A 16,271-nucleotide genomic window follows, 5' to 3' on the forward strand; every position below is an offset into this window, starting at 1 on the left:
TAGTAAGAAAAACAACAAACACAAGATGTTTTCGATTGAAATAAGCAAAAAAAAAATCTGCTAATGGAACTGGTGAAAATCGGCTTGTCAAGATTTCTTGAAATAAGATGTGATATTTAGGACTTTTGAGTTAAAAGTGATCTTGAAATTAGCTTAAAAACCTCTTCAAATGAAAAAAAAAAGCTTGTTTCATGTGAAATATGACTCAAAACAAGATGTGTTCAAGACTTTTTCACTTAACAAGATATTCCAGATGTATTGTATTAAAACAAGTCCCTATATCTGGCTGAAATGGTACTTGTTAGGCAGTTGTGTCTTATATCAAGTGTAATGAGGTATTTTGACTAGAAATGAGACAAATATACTTGGTAAGACTTTGATTTTTTCCAGTGTGAGGTCTAAATTCAGCTTAGTTTTGACTTCATTGGGGTGCAAAAATGTGAGTGTCAAGATGATGCTTACTGCAAGTTGAGGTCTTGTTTAATTTGCTGTGATCATAACAATCTTCTTATCACCCAAGCGTTGCCATGGCACCGTTCAAAATTCAGTAATGATCCCATTTAATCCGACGGTGAATTCACATGAAACAAAGCAGAATAACAAGTCTGTCTGTTTCTTGTCCAGCGGGTCTTTCCTCCTGGTCCATGATCAACAGTTTGATTGATTTACATTAAACTTGATCCAGATTCTCAGGGTCCTCAGAGAACTAATGACTTTTCCTGATATTTTCTGTGGCCATTTAAGAGAACGGCATGAGTCATGAAATTCCTGAGAAACATCCTTAACAAATTCAGACAGTACTTTTCATCCAATTCTTGAATCCCTACCTCCCCAAAGTTAAGTACAGACACTCAAATCATGATCTTGGAAGCAAAAAGCAGTTCTTAAATTCCCTATTTCCAGTTTATTTCAGTTGATGAATTTACGACAGCAGACCTGAGGCCGTTAGAAATACAGTATCTCATAAATGAATGGCATTTCCCGGTTAAAGTATGGTGAGAATGTGATAACAGGTTTGTATAATTGAAAGAAACGTTTCATGCGTTCCCATTAATCCTGTATTGACCGCATGCCCCCAAACAACTCCTCCAATATCAGCCTACTTGTTGTGAAGAGTTTTAAACTGCAGGTATCAGGAATTAAGATAAGCTAAGAGGTTTTGACAGCACATGATCTCCAGTCTGAACCCTTTCATACCCAAGTCAAATACCTTCTCTGGACTCTCATCCTCTGAGAGTTTAGTTTTCCTTTGAGCTGTAGCACAAACGTATATTTATATGTAGGGATTACACTCTTGCTGGTGTCATGCTGGAAAATATTACTATCTATAAAACATGGTTAGACATTTATTGTTGAATGTACACTCAAACATATTTTCTGTTGCTATAAATGTCAGAAGAGCAGTAAAACAATAATGCGAGCCAAATGCACGCTGATGAAATGAACCAGCATATCGCACACGTGCACAGTGCAACACTCACTGAGACACTTCAGGATGGTACGTTTTTATACATTTCACAATGTGAAACTCTATGAAAACACGTTCCCGCCGCCCTGTTTGATGACAACATAAATCCACAGAGCCGATTCGTCCAATCAGATCACCTAACCACCATGCTGTGACATTTCCAGCATGAACCAAACATCTCTAAGACTGGCAAAGTCTTTGGTGAGGCTCTGGAACCGACTAATTGGATCATGAATCACTCAAGCTTTAATAATGCCAAACCGACAGCTGACCAAAGCAAGCAGACAGAGAGTTGTAAAGGAGACAAGAAATGTTAATTAGCATTTGTTTGTTTGGCCCACAGTGACGAATTGGTCCAAACAGAAAGAGTGAATACTTTCTTTACATCTCTGTGTTTATTGGGCCACATCATTAAGCTGTTTGTTTTCATCGATTGCATCATCATCCCTGTTATCCAAAAAGAATAATGATTGCATGTTCAGTCCGACTGTAAGGACAACTGTTATGTTGCATTCGACAGGCAAAAGTGACACAACAGCCATGAAATATTTCACGTTTGAGTTGATTTAAATGTAAAAAAAAAATGTACTTTTCTGGATACCTTTGTTCTCCCGTCTGACTTTCTTCCTGATTCTCCGAACTAAGATCGCTCTGAATGCAGTCTACTGAAGGTAGACGCTGAACTGTTATCACCTTTTCAGATTATATCTGGACAAATCCCTGGCTGGACTAAGAAATGAGAAACCCTGAAATCCCCAAATTGGGATCTTATTTGGCCCAAAGAGGGTTAGGGTTAAAAGTGATCTTGAAGTTAGCTTAAAAACCTCTTCAAATGAAAAAAAAAAGCTTGTTTCATGTGAAATATGACTCAAAACAAGATGTGTTAAAGACTTTTTCACTTAACAAGATATTCCAGATGTATTGTCTTCAAACAAGTCCCTACATCTTGCTGAAATGGTACTTGTTAGGCAGTTGTGTCTTATATTAAGTGAGATACTCAATGAGACAAATATACTTGGTAAGATTTATATTTTTTCCAGTGCAGTCCAAAGTGCTGACCAACAGCTGCTGTCCTCAGCAGTTAAAGTTGGTAAGAGAGCGTCAGTCTCTGGGAAAGCACTTGAATTAGCTGGACATGTGACAGGACGCTTTAGTACCATCTCCTGTCCTCTCCTCACACCCTCTTCATCTGCTGTCTGCCTCTGCTCTCTGTGAGCCTGGGTCACATCTTTATTGTTTCATTCCTTCCCCCAACAACAGATCTTAACCATCTCAGATGTTTTATGATCCCTCTAATAACAGCAAATCTCTGCCATTAAGACTTACAATCTGCAGCGAGTGCTGGTTTTTGTCCACTGCCCTCACATTAAATTCGACCACTTTTGAATAAATTCTAATTACATGCAATGAAAACATGTGCTTTAAATTTTGAGCCTACCCATTCTGTTCCTCGAACTGGCAACAGCCCAACCATACATACACGTGCAGACACGTACTCCCGAGATAACTTTTCTGATAAGTCAGCTGGGAGGAATAAATTATCAATGTTGGGGTTTTTTTTTCTTTGACAAAGAGCAGGTGTTGCACTCAGAAACATCCACCTCCATGAACCAAACACGACTTTAGAAATATGAGGCCACGTTCAGAAAGTAACAGTGATGAGGCCGATTCACGTCTCATTACAGCAGCAGTTACAGTTATCAGTAAATTAGGGTTATCTATGATAAATACTTACACACCAATCAGCAATAACATTAAGACCACCAACCTACTATTTACAGAGTATCTTCAAAAGAGCTCGGCGCTGTCAGCACAACGACAACGAGCATCTGAGAGTAGGGGTGCAGTTTTCTGGCTGATCTTTAAAAAGCCTGACCAGCCGATTTTTTTTTTATAACCGACGCTGTCAGGTGTTATAAGGTCAGACTGACAGCATAAACACCTTCAATGTCCCAATCTTACTTTATTGAAAAACATTGAACAATACCTGTGAAACAATACAAACTTGTTTTAACTGCACATGTGCTCTGAAATATAAATGAAAAGTTTAGAGCATTTTTGTCCAAACTACTAAATCAACTAAAATAAAAGAAATCAGTTCCTTTAGTCTTTCATTTTTCACATTTTCCTGCCTCTCTCACGGCAAATAAAAAAGGGACAGTGGCTGATTTTCAGACCTTTGCAGAGGTGGATAAGATCGGTTTCACAAGCAAGTATCGGCCGATCACCCAGAATTCAGGAAATCGGGGCCGGCCGATCTAATTGGTGCACATCTATGTGAGAGTGCCCTGAAGTGACTGGCACCAGAGTGCATTATGGGGCAGGGCATTTCTTATTGGGGTTGCTTCCAACAAATACCATCACTGGAAAAAAATCTTAATTACCAGGTATATTTGTCTAATTTCTAGTCAAATATCTCATTACACTTAATATAAGACACAACTGCCTAACAAGTACTTTCAGCAAGATATAGGGACTTGTTTTAAGACAATACATCTGGAATATCTTGTTAAGTGAAATCTTGACAAGCCGATTTTCACTAGTTCCATTGGCAGATTTTACTGCTTATTTCAATCAAAAACATCTTGTATTTGTTTTTTTTTAAACTTATTTTTGGAGGGGCATTTTTTCCAGTGATTAGATTGGAGTTTGGAGGGAACACAATCAGACTTTTCTGAGTGGCTTCTAAGCAGTTTTAGTTGCTGCAACTTTAGGGGAGTCAAGTTGCCATAAGGGGGGAAGTGACTGATCAACAAAAGCATTTAGGTAGGTGCAAGTGTCAAAATAACATCCAAATTAATTCCAGGATGCAATTTTCCCAGTGAAACATTGGATTTTAACAAGCTAAGCAGTGCTGCTCAGCTTACCTGTTGGTGGTTTTAATGTTGTGGCTGATAAGAGTCAAAAATAAAACGCAACATAAAAGATTTCCATTTTAACATTTTTGAGCTCTTACAGTGACACGATTATGTCACTGAAAGTGCTCACAAGCATAGCTGTTAAATATCCTGGATAGGAGTGCGACTGGGCCGAATTTGTTTAGTTTAAACATCAAACTGTGCACCAGACCATGTGGTTTCATTAGAGAAAATCAAATAAACTAAACTCTCATTCCAGCCAAACTCTGACAGTCAGGTTTTTGCACAATCTGTCTCATCATATTCAACTCAGGATGGACACATTGTGGTTGTAAATTTAATTTAAACTAAAAGAATATGTACTGTAAATATTGGGCTGATGTGCTTTTCCCAGAAGTAGGATGAGACAGGTACAACAGAATGAATCAGTCAATACAGTCAAGTTTTACTCATGGCTCAGCTCCAGCTCAGTGTGGGTCATCTGCTGATACTGTATCAATCAACTGACTTTACGCTCATTATTCTGGAACTATTGTTCCAGAAAAAGATGCCTCGGATGATGTAATTGTTGTGATTTAAGACGCTGGAGTAGAGACAGACTTGAAGCTTCAAAAGATTTACTCCCAAGACATTTTCCAAAAGATCTTCCAGGCTCCGAGGGTGAATCTGCACAGAAGAGTGACAAGCATCCAGTTCAACAGGTGAGTAATTATTCTTGGAATTGCAGAGGAAGTTAAGGCTACGGCTACACGAAAACGAAACGAGGTTTTTTTTGAAAACGGGTTCGAAAATTCTTGCGACCACACGGAAACGCGCTGCTGGTCCAGACGAAAACGATGACACGAGGCAGTACACACGCCGCTGTGTCACGCCACGCAGTGAGACAATAGAGAAGTGTTAAAATTGGCTCCCAGCGTCAACGTGTGACTGACGCAAAAACGTTTTAGCTGTAACAATGGAAACGAAACGAGGCCGTTTTCAAACTTTCCCACTCTGGAACCCGTTTTCAAAAACTATCGTTTTGGGGTAGTGGGAACGCCGGCTCCGTGTGGCCGCGACAGCGAAACGATAAGAAAAAGTATCGTTTACAGTGAAAAACGTTTCCGTGTAGCCGCAGCCTCAGTCATCTGTAGCTGGAGTTAGCATGAACAGGCCTCTCTGACATCATGACTGGGGCAGTGATTGTTTCTCCTTCGGGGGTAATTTCTGAAGCGGTAATTTGCTGGATTCTGAGGCAGAAAGACCGGCTGCAAATCTATCAGGTAAACAAATAAACGTCAGTTACAGTCTGAGAAAAGAGGACAAAATGACCAAACATTGCACAAACAAATAAAGCCCTTCACTGCTAAAGAGACTAAAGGTTGGATCTACTGAGCACCTACAAGTGAGGAGGAGACCAGGGCTGCCTGGGAGAACACAAAGGGAAACAGTGATCTTATAAGCTTGTTGTCGACTAAGCGGCCGGGTCTCACCCCTCACCTGGACCTCATCAGTCCAGCTCTGAGGTCTTTCCACCGGCTGCCTGTCCATCAGAGGACAGACTTTAAAGTTCTGATGCTGGTCTATAAAGCTCTGAATGAATACATCAGTGACCTCCTGACCCAGTATGAACCTCAACTCATCTGGATCCAGTCTTCTATCAGTTCCCAGAGTCAGAACCAGACATGGAGAAGCTGCATTCAGCTTCTATGCTCCACATGTCTGGAACAAACTCCCAGAAAGCCTCAGATCAGCTGAAACACTCAGTGTGTTTAAGTCCAGGCTGAAGACCTGACACCTATTTTCAGCTGAATTTGTATAAAGCTCCAAATCTGAAGCTTGAGTTTCAAAACTTAATCATATTTTAACTCCTGATTTTATCTATTGTTCTTATTTCTTTCTTTTTAGTTTAAAATTTAAATCGTGCTTTTTATTTCTACGGTTTTAATGTATCTGTAAAGCACTTTGAATCACCTTGTTGTTGAATTGTGCTGTACAGATAAACTTGCCTTTATTTAACTGAACAAATAGTTAATGCATGCGTTACTGCCAAAGAAAGAATCTGTTGAGGAAGACGGAGGACAAAAGGTCAAAGAGGCGTCAGAGAGCATGAGCAACAGATAAGGTGGACGGTGTGACATCAAAGGAAGACAGCAAAGAGGTGATCATGATGAGTAAATGTGCATGAATCAGATTCTTGTCAACTGACCACAGTTAATTTAATGTTAACTCCAGAGCAGCCTTTCCTCCTCCCCACCACCACAGCATTGTTCTTATATCTGTTAAGAGGCTGCATTTATTATAGATTTATCATCACAGAGCTGGAGGTGGGATCAGCCGGGGTTACTGGGCTTATCGAGCGAAAATTACCCTCAATCCTGTGTTGAGTGAAAACTTAAAGGGAAAGAGAGCTTATACTGTATGTGGCCTTCATATGTACCAAATGCAGCAGCAGTGCATCTGGTTGGTGTAGCTCTGGGCTTCAGGTCAATGGATTTATTCTGAGGAGAAAATATCTGAAAGCAGCAGGTGCTGGCTACACGGGCCCCATCTTAGTGATTCTTAGATGTTTTTCTTTTTAAGTAGAGTGTTGTAGAAACACAATAGAAACGCATATAAAAGACTGACAGTGAGTTACTGTGATTTGTCCCACGCTAAAGATCACAGAACACAAACTTTAGACCCATAAATCCAAATTTACCGCCTACGACCATCTTAGAGTTGGCATAAGTCACTGATACACTGAAAAAAAGTGACTTTTTGGTGAAGTAAACTCTATTAGAGTAACTGTCATAATTTCTACCTTGTATTTTTAAGATTCAGTAAGAACTAGAGCTTCTTAAGTAAAATTAAACATTTTAATAACGTAATACATGAATTATGGGGGAAGAGTAAGTTTTACTTAGGTTTCCTCATACAATTTAAATGTTTAATAGTTGTATGTACAGTACATAAACCTAGAAATACTACATAAACTTCACTCTGAAAGTGTATCGTTAAAATCTACTAAGTTACTTCATAACAGCAAATACTACAGATATATAAAATTTACTTAAAATTTTGAGTAAAATGATGTTTGTTCCTGCCTATGAAAAACAAGTAGACTTTACTTAATTTGTTTAAATAAATATAACTTAAAACTAGATGTAATTAAGTAAATGTTACTTAATATCTTCAAAAATGTTTTATGGTAAGTAAAATTTACTTGATATTGCAGCATTCAATCTTACTTAAATCATTTGAGTGCAAATACTTACAAAGGGTTTTTAAGTAAATCTTCTTATGAGTTGTTTTTTTCAGTGTTAGTTGACTGCCAAACAAAATAAGATGCGTGTCTAACTGGGGATACAATTCCAGTTCACCCAGTTGTTTTGCTACCAGCAATGCTTTGGCACCAGAGGAATGAAAATGTTTTTCATTCTTTATTTGGGACCAACCTGCAGGCCCGACGGGGAGAGAAAAAAGACAAGAAGACGGACCATCGTAGCAGCGTCACAAGGTCAAAGGAGGCGCCGTTCAAACTGAGAGGAAGTGACATCACTGTTCCTGCTTGTTCTCCTGTGGTTGAGAAAGCAGGAGTACTTCACAGCAGTCTCTTTATGAATGGACGGAAACATCCCTGATGCCATGGGAGAGATCTTAGACATGACCACTTATATTTCTTAGCTTTCTTTCATCAGTTTTATCCAACATGCAGGTCGAGCGTTACTTCCAAGAACTGGACTCGTGATGCATGGCAAGACATAAGTTTGGGAGGCTGACCTGCCAGATAAGGTTGTGATATATGTTTAAAGATGTATAAAACACTATTCATGCACTTTGTAGTTCACACAGCTTGCTCTCCAACTCAGAAGCAATGCTAGCTTCCTGAGTTTTTCAACTTTGCACTTCATATAGTACAAATAACACGGAGAAGCAGCATTTAGCTGTTATGCTGCAAACAAGTGGAACAAACTGCCAGTGGAGATTAAACTTTCACCAAATGTAGACATTTTTAAATCCAGGTTAAAAACATTCCTTTTCTCATGTGTCTATGCATGAAATCTGCACAATATCTTTGAACTTATCTAGACTGTTGCTTGTTTTTAAATTCATTTAAATTATTTTATTTGTTTCTCTTTATATTCTTTTATGTATTTTAATGCTTCTTCCACTCTCTGCTGCAATGCTTTTATTTTATGTGAAGCACTTTGAATTGTTTCGTACATGAAATGTGCTACAAATTAATTTGATTTGATTTGAATAAGCTTTAGATCAGTTATTTTCAATAGTTCCAAGAGTTTATCTGCAGTCAAGAATGTAATTTATTAGTTGGAGGCTTATTGTTTACTAACTGTTTGATCCACATGTGTATTCATGTCCAGGCCGTATGGTCTGATGGCTTAAAAAACCTCCTGTTAGGTGTAGAAGTGATTGAAGCCACAACAAAACTGCTCCTCCAGAAGTACCCACTTAAAACTACGACTGAAAGCCAGAGGTAAGATGAGGCCAGACCATTAACAGTCAGAGACCAGACAGTTAACAATAAGCACACGCACCAACACCTCTGAGAAATCTTACTTTGACCTCTAAGCGTCACCCTCGGGGGTTACTGACCATGAGCTGCACGCCAATCTCAAATATAACACTGTTAATGAACGCTAGTTCTTCTGTATTCTTTAGGAATACAGTCAATCATATTTTTTGGCATGGAAAATTATATTCCTCAAAATCCTGGGAGGCACATAACTTTTCCAACACTTCTGTCGAAGGCTGGTGTGGGAGGATGTGACAGACGTCACCTGTTCATAGCTGAGCAGCCTGTTGGAATTATGGTTGGTAACATGGTGTGAGGCGAGTGAGATCAGCCATCACACTTCTAACTAAGGGAAAAGTAACGGTGTGTGTAAATGGTCTTCATACACAAATACACTCTCTGGAAAAATGCACAAGGAATGACCACATCATCTGTTTCTTTGTGGCTCTTTCTGAAGAAACAGTGGCTCCAGATCTGAGCAAAGCACATATATGTATGTGTTGTTGAGAAGATTACACAATACAACAAGAATCAAGCTGTTGTTCTGTTTAAATGGTTGAAAATAAATTATTGTACCTTTTGGTGAACCTTTGTAAAGTTGAAAAACCATTATTTAGTTTAGGTTTAAAGTATTTCCCAAAGACCATTTGTGTTACTAGAGTCTGTTTTAATCTAAATTTAATGTTAGGTCAAAATAGAATTCACACAATTTGTCTGCGGACACAAAAACTCCATCTTAGTGATCATAACGACCAAAAAATGGTAACTTTTGGCACAATGAAAACATGTAAAAAAGAAAAAAAGGACAGAAAGTTGCTAATCCTTCCGGTTACACTTGACACAGTCAACAAAAGCAAGACATAAGAAAACACAACATATCTGAAGAATTTGAATTTCATGCCAGCTCCATTATCATAAATCTCCGAACAAGTAGGAGATAATCCTCCACCCTGAGGCGCAGCGTGCTTCAGACCACAGCGACTCAGCAGCCAAGGCTGCGGTTAGCATCACATCGCTGCAGCTGAGGGAGGCTTTTATCTAAAACAGGTTTCTTTATGAGAGCACAGGTAACACGTGTTGTGTCCCAGCTGAACTTCAAACCCTGACTGTGTAAACATGTTGTTCATCCACTGGACTGACACACCATCCATGACAGTGTTGATGCAGTGATGGTTGAACAGTGCTGGTGCACGTTTAAAGAATACCGCAGGCCTTATCGGCATGTGATTGGCATGCTTTTTGAGAACCTGGAAGTCAATGTTGTCCTTGTAGATTGAGTCCTGCTCAACTCACGAAACAGAGACTAACTTTACAACTAGGGCTGGGCGAGTTAACTCGTTACTATCGCGTTAACTCGTTAATTATTTAACGCCAATATATATTTTATTGCGCATTAACGCAGGTTTTATTTTTTTTTATTTTTTTATTAAAATTAAAACTTTCATTCATATGGCAGCACATTTAAAATAAAACTAAATGCTAATATAGCGTTAAATAGTAGCTATATACTACTTTTGAATTAATTTTAGGATTTTGCGTACAAATGCGATTAATCACGATTAATCAGGGAAATCATGTGATTAATTAGATTAATCATTGCCCAGCCCTACTTACAACTTATCTTGAAAAAGAGACAGAGGACAAACTGAGTTTTGCAGGTTTCCTTTTCCTTTCAGAACTTAAGTATACAAACACACGTCCTTCCAAAGAAACACACCTGCACATAAAACCCACGTGCACACTGACCCAAAAACCTACATTACACACACACACGTCATTTCTAATATAAGGACATTTATCGCTCAGATAAAGAGTTTAACTTATTCCTCCTCAGGGGAGCTTTAAAATTAGAGCGAACTGTCACAGCCTGTGACTCGCAGGTGAAATATGAAACAAGGGTCTTCAAGTCAAACAAGCTGCACAAACAAGGTGTAATGATGTCTGTTCCCTCCTGACACTAAAGTAATCCGGTCCCGATCAGATGTCACTGCTTATTACCGCTCTGGAGGGAATTCTTTATATCTGCCGTAGAAAAAAAGCTGGATGTAAAACCTGCTTTGTTCATATAAAAAGATAAGATTTCAATTCAGTTTTTGGATGGAGTTTTTGCTCTGATTTGGTTCTGCCTTGTGACTTTCAGACAATTACACAAGACAGATGCAGGATAAGTACCGTGAAGAAGAGCCAAGGCCACGATACACGTTTTACTTCATTTTGCCGCATTTTACAGTGCTCGGTGAAAGATATCGAGAACCAGAATCAAACAAAATGGAGGGATAGAGTAAATAAAAGAGCTTTCAACGTGACCATTGTTGCGTCATTCACAAAGAGCTTACAAACAGCTGATAACAATAAATGGGAACCATCATCTGGATTTGTTTTAGAAAGCTGCGCAGCAACAACAGTTCAGAGTAGAAACTCCAAACTGCAGCAACCGGCTGCACTACTGTGACGGATCTTTTTGTTGTAAAGAAGTGAAAAGAAAGATAAAGTTATTGTCTTTGGCAGTAACGTAAGAAATTAAAAGATAATAAACTGGGAGAGAAAAGGGGGTCCAGCAGTAGGTAGACTGTGGGTGTTGCTGATGTTATGAATCTCAAATACCAATCTATCAAGTTACTCCAAACACAAGAGTTTCAGATTAGATATAACATTTGTGGAGGTAATACAGTAAATCACTGATGCGACGCCCTGATTTGTTTCCTCCACACATGCTGTTGGGAGTTGTGGCCAAATATTTAGATTTTTGTTTCATCGGGTTGAGGATTTTATCTCTCGTGGTCTGCCTGGCCTCTCCACCATCAAGCTTTGATTGGTTGAGTGCTGCTGTGTTCCAATCTCCATAAATCCAAGTTCAGTTTCCTGAGCCGACAGAAGTGTCTTCACCAGGCTTTCTGTCAGGTTTGTTGTATTTTTGTTACTTAATTTCACCCCGATGTGAAAGGGCCCATACAATTAGAGTTGAAACTGAAAGTTCATGGGATCCTGGCTGCATAGATTCAAACACAGCTAGCTAAACTGCTAAAAGCTAAACGTTTGAACGCCCTGTTGGGAGACCTTTAGAGCAGTGGTTCGTCATATAGGCAGGACAAAAATACTAAGAAATCATTCTTAAACCACGAGATTCATATCTCTAAGCTATTATCTTATTAAATCCCACAATTTCATGAACATAGTTTCATACAAAACGTTGCTTTGTTATCACTGTATATAGTGTCATGTTAGAGCAACATATTTCAGCCCTCAGGACGCAGGGCGTTACAGAGCAGGCAGCTGATGGAGAGTCTCATTAATCTAATTTATTATGGCCATCATCACCCTGAAAATAACATTCTCCCCGACTCCGTTAACATTAGCCAACTCTCTGGTTCACTGCCAGCAGGGTATTAGTGATCCAGGTTAGCTTTGAGTGCTAATGAGGCTCATTTTTCTGCACTGAAGAAAAACTAAATATTGTGTTTCATAACACTGCTAATAGCTGAATTAAGTCCTCTGAAGAGCAGGCAGAGAGGACGAACCAAGTCTGTCCCATCCAAGTCAAACTGATCCAAACATTTTCATCTAAAAGCCAGAGAAGAAAGATTTGAATCCAGGAGTAAAATGAACAAACAAACAGCCTGAAATCTGTTGAAAATTACATTACATTGATCTTCTTCTTTCATAGTACTAACTAAAGGTAATGGAGTAATAAGTTAAGTGTTTCTTAATCTAGTATTATGTAAAAGACTCAAGCTTTCACAAAAACGCCCAGAAGTCTGTGGCTTGTTTCAATGTTATACAGTTACTTGTTCATCATTTAAACATTCTCTGTCACACAAAACAAATTAAACCGTAGAAAGCTTGTTCAAAGACCAGTTCACTCGCTTGGCTCCACACAGAAACTGAAGTTTAACATGCAGCTCGTTAATTGTAAACCAATCAGAGACCAGAGCCCCACATCCTTAGTGAGAATCTTTACAAATCTGATCTCAATACAAATGGCTGTTTATTGGCAATCAGCTATCTCTGACAAACTTAAGGAGAGATGATTGTTTTTTTGCATAAGAAGCTGATGAAAATACTTTAAAATAGGGTTGCATAGATATGTATTGGCCTAACATTGATATCGGCCAATATTCAGCTTGTTGAATGCAACTGGCCCATGAACCCATGGCTGTAGCTGATGTTTATCTGATGTTAAAATGACTTAAAACCGACAGGACCATCACACGCCGCAGCTGCAGGTTAAGTAAATATCCAGTAGACGGCTGCCTAATTCCACAACAGGCATTTTATTTTTCGCAATAACATCTTTTTTGGTCAATCAAGTACTGAAAAGTCACTGAGTAGGTAATAGTTTAACAGCCTAAAAGGGGTTTTGTACACAGAGGATTTTTCTCATTTGACAGTTTATAATGTTGGTTGGTTAAGATGTTTGTAAGTAAGAATTTGTGCTCGTTAAAAGATTTTTTTTGTATTTCACTGTCATCAAAGTAAGAAAAAATGTCAAAAAAGAATCTGTACTGCTGTCAGCAAAGGACAAAATCATCTTGTTTAACATCGGTATTGTTAGTCCCACTATTTCACAATCGGTGCATCCCTACTTTAAAAAATATGTATGTTTAATCTAATTAATCACATGATTTCCCTGATTAATCACGATTAATCGCATTTGAATCCAAAAGTAGTGTATAGCTTTTAGCATTTAGTTTTATTTTAAATGTGCTGCCATATGAATGAAAGTGCCATAACATTTGTTGTGCAAACACACTTTTAACATCAGCATCTTTCTGTAGTTTTTATGTAGAAGCCTCGCTCCACTGTCTGTTTCCTTGAATGACTTGCTGCTATCAGTTGTGTGTTTTGCCTTTAAGTGATATTTTAGACTGCAACTACTACGCTGAGAAGACAATTCAACTTGGCAGTGTTTACAGATGACTTTGGTTCTGTCGACTCCGCCGTCTGGAAGAACTTTAAAATGAAAATGGCCGAGTAAAAGTTCCGTACCCTTCTCCATGTTTGGTGGATCCGCCGATTACTTTCTTTTCCGGTTCCACAGCAGACAGCAACAGACTTTTACAATAATAAAACCTGCGCTAATGCACGATAAAATATTTCTCGGCGTTAAATAATTAACGAGTTAACGCGAAAATAACAAGCCCGGCCCTAAAAATATATAATTATGTTTACAGTGAAGGAGGAGGGGGCACAAACCAGCCTATACACTGGGTGTTTCTGCTGAGCTGTTGACTGGTTTGAAAGAAAATGGCGGTCCAAGGGAAACGTGAGCTTGAGCGTGTGCTGCTTCCACATGATTTTAGTCCACATACTTTCTCCTGTTTTTGCTAAGGATTGTAAATCTTATCCTGCCATTGGAGAAAGTCTGGAGAACACGTGCCCTCCCTAAAACTGTGCTCCTGGTTGCAAATGATTCAACATGTCAAATTTATCTTGAAAGTTGTGACAAGGCTTTCAGATTGTTTTCTTATTGCTTTAAGACAGAAAGAAAGTCAGAGTAAATGCAAAAATGAACTGCATGTCTGAGTTTTGTTAATAGGAGTATAAAATATATCCTGTAGACTTCTCTTTTCAGCAGCTGTCTTGTTGAGCAACGTTTGTTAAACCATGCTTGGCACACGGGGGGACAGTTAATATTATCAGCAATCATCAGGTATTTCTATGAAAGTATTTCATTATGCTCATCTTAACTCTGAGCTAAGGGAAAGGGGTAAGTCTAAATTAAAAATAAACAGTGAAAAAATATCAAGAATGGAAAAGATAACAAAACATCATTTCAGAGTAAAGCTCTGTTTAGCAGCTGGGAGGAGCCCGAGTTGTTTTTGGCAGCTCTGCAGTAATCTGCCTGCTTTGGCCATTAATAAACAGCTGGTTTATCATTGAGCTCCGTCCGGTAAAGTGTCAAAGCAAGTGTGTCAGAAAAAGCCTCTAAGTTCATTTGCTCTTGCTTCAGGTAACTGGTTTTACATAAAACTGACGTTTAAAGACACAGGAGAGAAGAAGGAAAGATCCAATGACACTTCAATTAGAACATATGAACTTTGATAAAAACTCAGAAATATGTGCTTATAGTGTTATAATGTTTTTGATCTTTGGTTCAACCAGCTGGAATCTAAAGATATTCAATCAAAAGAAGTAAGATGTACCGTCCTTTTTAACGTTTAAAAAAAATCTTCTTATGCAACATCAAATTTCTACATCTAATAGGAAAAAATACAACTTTTCCCCCTTTTTTCTGGCAGTTTCAGTCTCACAAGTTACATTATTGCCCCCGTTCTATCCGCTGAAAACCAGGTATCTCAAACTTTGTGAATTAGATTATTTCTGACATACCCGAAGATGTTTAATCTATTTAATTCAACATTAATGCAACCAGTCTCACTCAGGCTAAAAAAACAGGATTTTTTTCAAGGTTATAAGAGGTTGTTTTTTTTTTAGATTTGTGGTTTCTAAGAGGATATAACGCTGCAAACCTTAGATGACCTCGTGGACTGTGATGCATTCTTGTAGATTAAAGTTATGAAACAGTATGAAAATCAACTGTTAAGTGCAGCAGAAGCTGCCTATTAATCCAAAAAGCACACCATTTTTATCCTAAAGGGAAATGATATTATGTGGGATACTGTTTTTTCCTTCAACAGTCATTGTATTTGCATGCAGAATTGACCTCCTGGACCTCTCAGTGTTATATCGTAGTTGAAGAAGCCACATACTGATCGCACTCCATTGTTTCAACATGATGTAATGTGGAGCATGGTCAGTGTTGTTCCTAATGTTCACCAGCTTGTGCAGCAGTCTTCTTTTTACAGAGCGGTCCTCAGCACGGAGGCAGCCTTCTTGATCAGTTTGTTAAGTTTCTGCTGACTCATAGGTGGCTGCAAAGCAGACTGCAGTCTCCACCACAGACTTGTATGTAACATTCTGGAGCAGACATTGAAAGACCTAAGCTTCCTTAAGTAGGACAGTATTCCATTTCTACCATTTCTCTTCACCCAGACAACGTTTGACTTACGTCTGGTCCTCCTAACATCCACAACAATCTCTTTAGTTTTGCTTGTATTCAAGGTGATCATTCTCATCCTTATTCAGCCTCTTGTTGATTTAAAGCTGGGCTTTGACAGGTAACCACAACATGGAATCTGGTGTATGCGCTGACCTCGCACCTGGATCTGAGTTTGAATCCAGCAGAAAAGGCTCAGTGATGATGTAAACGTGTAAATGACTATTTTCCTCTGCACACACAGATGGAGTGAGGTGTGAAGTCCATCACTCAGCTGGGATCGTCAGTAACCGCCCACTTAAACTTGTGTTACAACCCTCAGCCTCATCTAAGTGCTCAGCAGCATACCGTCTGCAGTAGGAACGTATGTGTATGATTACACCTGCGCATGCATACTTCTGTTGTTATGAGATATAGTTGGAGTGCAAAAACAACATTTTTGTGTATTCAGGT

This window comes from Odontesthes bonariensis, chromosome 12 (assembly GCF_027942865.1).
Source record: "Odontesthes bonariensis isolate fOdoBon6 chromosome 12, fOdoBon6.hap1, whole genome shotgun sequence".
Classification (NCBI taxonomy): Eukaryota; Metazoa; Chordata; class Actinopteri; order Atheriniformes; family Atherinopsidae; genus Odontesthes; species Odontesthes bonariensis.